Source organism: Hemitrygon akajei, unplaced genomic scaffold (assembly GCF_048418815.1).
Source record: "Hemitrygon akajei unplaced genomic scaffold, sHemAka1.3 Scf000059, whole genome shotgun sequence".
NCBI classification, from domain to species: Eukaryota; Metazoa; Chordata; class Chondrichthyes; order Myliobatiformes; family Dasyatidae; genus Hemitrygon; species Hemitrygon akajei.
In genome coordinates, this window is record NW_027331945.1 from 5,853,205 (window position 1) to 5,861,580 (window position 8,376).

An 8,376-nucleotide genomic window follows, 5' to 3' on the forward strand; every position below is an offset into this window, starting at 1 on the left:
TCACTTCAGAAACTTTTCTATATTGATAGCTGAGTATGCCAGGAGGAGCTCAGCAGACCAGACAGCATCTTTGGAAAAGCGTAAGCAATCGGCGTTTCGGGACGAGATGCTTCACCGTGAATTGTTTTTCTGAATAATTCACTCACTCAGAATTCGGTGTACGGTGATCTGTTGCAATACGATGAACAGTGTCAAAAACATAATCTTATCCTCCCAACAGTTTTTCCAATCCACCTCAACAACCCAGGTTTTGTTTGCAGAAATAACGTCGCCTCGATTGAATGCTTAAAGACAAATTTTGTCAGGAGTGGGATTCGAACCCACGACCCCAGATGGAGACCAGAACCCTCCGGTTTGTCGGAAGGACATTCATTCCTTGAGTCTGGCGCCTTAGACCACTCGGCCATCCTGACAACTTCTGATGTGTGTTTGAGAACGGAATAAATGCCTGATTTGTAAGAATGGTCATATACACTCAAACACATATATCATCCTGTCAATCGGAAATGAAAGCGAGAGTATTACAGTTCGCTCAGGTTAGGCAGTTTTTGTGGAGAGTGAAGCTGTAAAATATTACAATTCGAAGACTCGTGAGACGCGTCTCGGCAAGAATTTGGGAAGGACGTTTGCTGAGATGGATGAGAACGCTTGGAAGACTCATCGCTTTCACATTTAGGGAAGTGGAGAAATAAACGTTTATGGACAGGACTGAATCTAAAAACTGGGTGGGAGTTGATCGCAACAATGTCAACAGAAACTGAACGCAGGGGGTTTTAATTATACCCGGCAACGCTGCTTTACAGATGGATGTTGTTAAGTAGACTATAAGGCCCAATAATCTCATGAATTTGGAATAAAGCGAAGATGTGACAAGGTTCACAGGAAAATGAGACATCGTGCGGAAAGGCCGTTCGGTCTACTGTGTCTGTTTCATCAATCCGTCATGGATGAGTTATGACAGTCAGAATGTTGTTCAGGCTTGTAGGTCAATGTTTAATCTGAGGGAGGAGACGGAAACAGGGTCTTGTTGGACGTTTGAGCAGCGGCCCTTCTGAGAGATGAGACGCTTAACAGAACGTAATTCGCTCAGGTTCTCTGATCCAGTGTTAAAGGCACAGAACACATTAATGTAAGACAGGGACAAGCGGGCGGCCACCGTCTAAGTAAAAGGCTCCTCGCGGGATGTGGAAGTCGGGGATACCTCCGGAGTTCCTGATGACGACACCTGCGAGAAGCGCGCACAGCTGCATCTTGACAATCCGCCATATGGCGTGATGGACTAGGACATATAGGGTGGTAGATACATCCACGGTGCAGGACATAGGGAACTGTGGGACAGTCAGGAAGAGGAAACGATTTAAAGAGGCAGTGCAGACTATCCCTATGGCCATCACCATCAGAAACATCTGGATGCGGTTTGTGGTTGGATGACCTGGTGGGGAAAAGCCACAGCGGTCGGACCTCTGGCCCTGAGTCTGGTTTTCTGACTCAAAAGGGAAGGGGAAGACAGATTCCTGGATGGTATGTTACCTCCCGGGTGCCAGGGTCCGGGACAACGTGGATCAAATCCTGAACATTTTTCAGCAGGAGCGTGAGCAGGCAGCGGTTGTGGTACCAATGACATCGGACTGACGACTTTCTGCAATGGAAATTCAGAGAGTTAGGTGCTGAGGGGGAGGTCAGGATCTTCGGGGTTGTGACAGCGACACTTGCCGCGTTCTAATGGGGCAAGAAATGGAAATATGATACAGATTAACACGTGGCTAAGGGTTTGGTATAGGAGACAGGCCATACGATTTTTCGATCACTGATCTCTCTTCCAGGGAAGCTGAGACCAGTGGATAAAGACGGTTTGTGCGTGAGCTGGAAGTGTAGTAATATCTTGTCTGAAGGTTAGTTAGCGCTGTATGATGAAGCTTAAACTAGATTTACAGGGGAATTGGAACCAGGGTGCCAGAACAGCTGGTGCGGAAATTGTGCAGACATGTTAATAAGATCTCACACAACGTCATGAATGCAATCATTGAGCAAGGTCCGACTGGTGGCCTGAGGTGCGTATATTTCAGTGGTAGAAGTATCTGAGAATAAGCCGATGAACTCACTGCTTGGATCAAAACCTGGAATCATGGTATCTTAGCCGATAATGAGACTGGGTTGCAGGAGAGTCTGGTCTGGCAGTTCAGTATTTCGGAGTCCCTTTGCTTCAAAAGTGATAGAGCGGGATGGACTAAAGGTGGAGAGTAGAATTAACAGTCAAGGAACATTCTCGGCTGTCTTCCGTCAGGGCAGAGGCAGAATTCGGCTAATCTAGGTCTCTCTCCTCCGCGGGGTCGTTTAACGCGCTCAAAGGCCCCAACAGACGCGCAATGGGTGAAACCGCAAACAAGGAAAGGTATGATCATGTTAATGGGGATAGAGTACTGCCCACCCAATGGTCAACAGTATTTAGACGGCCAACTTTGTGGAGATATAGCTGTGTATAGCAGGAGCATTACGGTTGTGAGAGTGGGTGTTTTTAACATTCCGCCCGTTGAATGTTAATTCCACACTTGTAAACGACAAGATGGGTAGGTGATCGTTCAGGATATTTTTTTTCTTTTGTGCGTTGAGGAACCAACGAGAGCGTGCGCGATACTTGATCTGCTATGATGAAATAAACGTGAAGTAAATGAAACAGGACAAGCGATAGAGGCTTGGTTTAACGAATACTTTGTAACTCGTGATCACAATGCCATTGGTTTCAATATACAAATGAAAAAAATATCGTTCTAGTCCGGGCGTTGTGATTTTTCATTGGGGAAGGTCAATTTGGACGGTATTGAAAAAAAAAATTAGCTATTGCCGATTGAGGCAGGATGTTTTCTGGTAAGTGGGACGTGTTCAGAAATGAAAATCGGAGCGTAGGAAGCTCGTATGGGCTTGTCAGAAATAAAGATAGAGAGAACAGGAATAAATAACCTTGGTTGTCAAGAGTAATGAATTTTAGGCACCTCGCTCCCGATGCCGGCGGTCCCTCACTATGATTTGGCTGCTGTTTTCACTAAAGACACATAGACCTCTGGGGGAGAGTCTGCGGTGTAGAGGACACTAAATAAGCCTAATTCGGCCGGATTGTTACTCTCGGTTTTATTTTATTTTAAACATTTCTCCCATAAATCTCTTTTGAACATTTTCCTCTCTCATCTCAACTGCATGTCCTCTCTTGATACTGTGAGAAAGGTTACCTTTGCTTAATGTATTTATGACTCTTATAAGCCTCCCTATCTCCCCTTGGTGGCCGCCATTCTGGAAAGAATAACACAAGTTAGTGAAAATCCTCCTTGTAGATCTCCTCCCTATAAATCTCTTCGAAACTCTTTCTAACGCCTTGGTCTCTTCCTTATAACGGGGCGACCGAAGCAAATTTTAAACTCCAGACGGAACCTAACCAGAGATTGATACAGTGTCGACATCACTTCCCTTTATGACAATAAGGATCCTCTCAGATATTGCCTTGGCTTCTGCAGTTCAAGTACAAAGAACTTGAAAGTTCAAAGAACAAGTTCAAAGAGCAGTTCAAGTTTGTGCAACTTCTGCATCTTCAGACCTTATAGATATCCTCCCAAACGTCCTCTTTATGGCCTCCTCTATCCCCTTTCCAAATCCTCGCCATCCTCCCTATAATGGAGCGACTGAACCTATAAACTAATTGCAATATTCCACATGCAACCTGACCAGAGTTCTATAGAAAACGGGAGTTATCTGGACAAGGAGGAATCAACGGGAGTGGACTGGTTCTGCGATGTCCCGGCAAGCAGTAGGTGGGGGAGTGCTGGAGGATGTTTGCTCTGCATGCGGACAGGTGGATACAGTGATCACCTGAAGTGAACGGCCACAGCACCTCCTCCCTCAAGCACAATGAGCATGCTCGACAGAAAGTTGAGAATGAAATTCACATTGCGGGTAATCAGGACTAGCCACAAATGAACGAGCGAGAACGAAGGGGTCAATGAGGAAAATACCAGATTAATTAATTGCTTAAGGGTTTTAATTATCGTAAATATTAGTGAAAGTTACGATCATGGGAGGGTAGTTTGACTAAACGGCGGGTAAATATGTTTTTGTCCAAATTGGCGATCACCTGACGGGAGAGGATCTGCCTGTCCCCATTGGAGTATCTGGAGAGGCGGGTCCATGGGTCGTCCTTACTTTCAGAGCAGAGTGGAGTCAAGGAGAGAGTGCTGAATTGCAAGTAGAGTTTCCCGTAACTGACGCCAAAGACTTTAAAGACAAGTTGCTCTCGTTTCTGCGGAGTGAGGCGAAGAAGCTGTCTGATGATAACGGTCTAATGATTCATTCAGCAGTTGATTTAAATTCTGAACTCGGTTTGTCTTTACATCTCTGGCTGATAAACGCAGAGGGATTTCTTCGGAAAGCCAGTTTTGTAGGCTTGGAATGTTCGGTGGCATCAAGCCCACATACGATGGGGAAGAATAATAATAATCCGTGTGTATACCCACTTTTACGCATTCCCAAATCCATGTACACCTCAAATAGGTGCACAACCTCAAAAGGAGCGCATCAGAAAATCCATGCGAGTATCATACCCGCAGAGAAACCCACTTGCACATTAGATTCTCCCAGAGGAAGAATCGTTTAAAATAGTTCATGTCAAATTTGAAATTAAATTTATTATTCTCGTGGTCTAAATGAAATAACTTTGGGATTCGGCACACCTCCAAATCCGCAGACACTCCAAATACGTGAGAAATCTGTGTGCATCTCCAAATGCAAATGCATCCCCATATCTTTGGAGAACTTCGAAACCGTGGACACCACACACATGCAAATTAGATTATCTCAAAGAAATGATTTCAAACTTTCACAAATGACAAAATCTGTGTACAACGAGCCCCAGAAATGAAAGTGGGGGTGTCAGCGTGTTTAGGGTTTTCAGTGATTTCATGGATGCACATCGAATTGGTGATGTGCGCTGATTTGGGTTGCCTTTTTCGATCATGGGCTTATTTGGAGATGCACATAGATTTGTGTGAGTTGGTGGATGGTGAGCTTGCGTGTGGATTATTAATGTCGAGGCTTCCATGTTCTTAATTGTTTTTAATGCTGGTTTTTAATGCTGGAAAATCTGATGTACATGTGGCGGAGTCCGGGGGTTTAGGGTGCGCACTGAATTGGCGAGTGCACAATTTTATTTTTTGACAAAGTTCCACATGGAAGGTTAGTTAAGAAGGTTCAGTCGTTAGGTATTAATGCTGGAGTAATAAAATGGATTCAACAGTGGCTAGATGGGAGATGCCAGAGAGTAGTGGTGGATAATTGTTTATCGGGATGGACGCCGGTAACTAGCGGGGTGCCTCAGGGATCTGTTTTGGGCCCAATGTTGATTGTAATATACATAAATGATCTGGATGATGGGGTGGTAAATTGGATTAGTAAGTATGCCGATGATACTAAGGTAGGAGGTGTTGTGGATAATGACGTGGGTTTTCAAAGCTTGCAGGGAGATTTATGCCGGTTAGAAGAATGGGCTGAACGTTGGCAGATGGAGTTTAATGCTGAGAAGTGTGAGGTTCTACATTTTGGCAGGAATAATCCAAATAGGACATACAGGGTAAATGGTAGGGCATTGAGGAATGCAGTGGAACAGAGAGATCCAGGAATAACAGTACATAGTTCCCTGAAGGTGGAGTCTCATGTAGATAGGGTGGTGAAGAAGGCTTTTGGAACGCTGGCCTTTATAAATCAGAGCATTGAGTACAGAAGTTGGGATGTAATGTTCAAATTGTACAAGGCATTGGTAAGGCCAAATTTGGAATGTTGTGTACAGTTCTGGTCACCGAATTATAGGAAAGATATCAATAAATTAGAGAGAGTGCAGAGACGATTTACTAGGATGTTACCTGGGTTTCAGCACTTAAGTTACAGAGAAAGGTTGAACAAGTTAGGTCTCTATTTATTGGAGCGTAGAAGGTTGAGGGGGGATTTGATCGAGGTATTTAAAATGTTGAGAGGGATAGATAGAGTTGACGTGAATAGGCTGTTTCCATTGAGAGTAGGGGAGATTCAAACGAGAGGACATGATTTGAGAGTTAGGGGGCAAAAGTTTAAGGGAAGCACGAGGGGATACTTCTTTACTCAGAGAGTGATAGCTGTGTGGAATGAGCTTCCTGTAGAAGTAGTAGATGTCAGTTCAGTTGTGTCATTTAAGGTAAAATTGGACAGGAATATCAACAGGAAAGGACTGGAGGGTACTGGGCTGAGTGCGGGTAGGTGGGACTAGGTGAGATTAAGAGTTGGGCACGGACCAGGAGGGCCGTGATGGCCTGTTTCCGTGCTGTGATTATTATATGGTTACATGGCAATATGGTCGTCGAATACGGGTTGTACACGGTCTTGTGTTTCATATTGATCTGGGGTTGTGCATAGAATTAGGAGCGTTCTCTAATAAAGTGTTGCAGACTGATTTGGTATTGTGCAGTGATGTAGGGGTGTGTTCCGATATAGGGGTGCGCACCTACTTGTGGATAGCAGATTTAGGGTAGTTTGTGAATATGTGAGTCTCCACGTTTTTGTGAGTGCAGATCGATTTGGTGACATCCGTTTTGGTTTAAGACAGCCATTTTATGCCTGTGGTGTTGTCAGCAGATTTGGGGGTGCAGACGGATTTTAGTGATCTGCGTATAGTCTTGAATATGGGGTTGCACACGGATTTGGGTTGACATGCAGATTCGGGTGTCTCGCCGATCTGCAAAAAGGATTTTGGCGCACATATGGCTTTCTAGCCTCAAGTCGGCCATTTTTCTGAATTGTTTGAAATGTTTGCTGGTCTGGGATAATCCGTTATACATCTGGGGTGTCTCCGACTTTGGGATTGCGCAGATATAGGTCTGCTTCGGCATATATGGGTGACAACTGATTTGCGATGAGAACAGATTCAGTGAAAATCGTCAATATAGAGGTGCACATTGATTTCGAAATGTTCTGGTCTTTACTGATTTCGGGATTCGCAGAGATCTGTGGTGTCTGTGGATTTGGATGTGACGTATCTGAAGCTTGTTTTAGCTACAGTTACTTTCGACGATATTCATGCTGGAGGCAGCCATTCCGTGAACTGTTTGAAATAATTCTTGCTCTGACATACTCTGCTGCGCCTAAAGTGGTGTCAGCGCGTTTGGAGTGCGCTTTGATTTGTGAGTGCGCACTTGGAATGTGCGCAGCCTTATGAAACACATGTATCTGGGGGTGCACACGGTTTAACGCATGAACACAGATTCGAGTGATGCTGCGGATTTGTGGTCGAACACGAATTTGTTTGTTCATAGGGATCTGGCTTGTCGCTGGATGTTTAACGATACTTTATTAAGAAATTAACTTACAAATTAATACTTGATTGGTTAAGGACGATTTTGTGAACTGGTTGAAATTATTCCTGCTCAAGGATATTCTTATATGCATGTGGAATTGCCCGTGAGTTTGCTGGCGCACACTGATTTGGGTTGTGGGTGGGACAAATCTCATTTATAGCAACCGGATACTAAATGCACTTTGAACCTTGGCCTTTGTTCTAGCTATTATTAACATATGAGCCAGCTACTTTGAGAAACTGTTGGAAATGATATCTCCTCCAGAATAATGTAATGTGCATGTGAGTGTTTCAGTGGATTTGGGGGTGCATACAGATTTGGTGGCGTACATAGCTTTAGCAGAGTTTCGGCAAGTACGTGTGCACGGTGATTATAATGGTGTGTGTCTGTGGATTTGGGACCACATACGTATTTGGTAGTGCTATCTGATTGGGAGGTTGCACTGGTTTAGGGATGTATCAGCCAATATGTTTGCACAGAGTTTAGACGGCCGTATGGATTTGGGGTGCAAACGGATTTGGGGGTGCCTGAGAATTGGAGATGAGGACAGTTTGGCGCATATGGGTGCACATGAATTTGTTGCTGTCGGTCGATTTGGGGTTGTAGCGAATCTCAAATTCATTTCATTTCTAGTGCCTTTAATAATAGCTGCACTTTAAACTGTGTACTATGTTCTCGCGATTTCTTTAAGGTGAATGCTGCCATTTTAAAGTGACTCTTCCTTTGGGAAAAGCAACAGGTTCAGCAGGTTCGGTTGTGTACACGATTTAAGGGTACTCTCGGATTTGGGAGTGTCTTTGGATTTGAGGTCCTGACAAATCTCAAGGTTGTTTCATTGATAGGCACTTTATTAATACATATACTTTCAGTTTTCTACTCTGCTAGTACTGTGATTTTTAAGTTGGAGGTTGGTACTTCGTGAACTATTTGAAATTGTTTCTCCTCTCGGATAATCTAATCTGTAAACGGGAGATGTTGACGGGTTCGGAGTGCGCACCCATTCTGTGTGCAT

General features: G+C 44.3%; 1 non-coding gene across 1 annotated transcript; it reads right to left on the minus strand.

Moving 5' to 3' along the window:
* Nucleotides 1-299: 299 nt before the first annotated feature.
* Nucleotides 300-413, minus strand: trnal-caa (transfer RNA leucine (anticodon CAA)). The gene is made up of 2 exons: nucleotides 376-413; nucleotides 300-334 (listed from the first exon to the last, which is right to left on the minus strand). It is a non-coding gene; the product is annotated as a tRNA-Leu (tRNA).
* Between the last annotated feature and the right edge of the window lie 7,963 nt (nucleotides 414-8,376).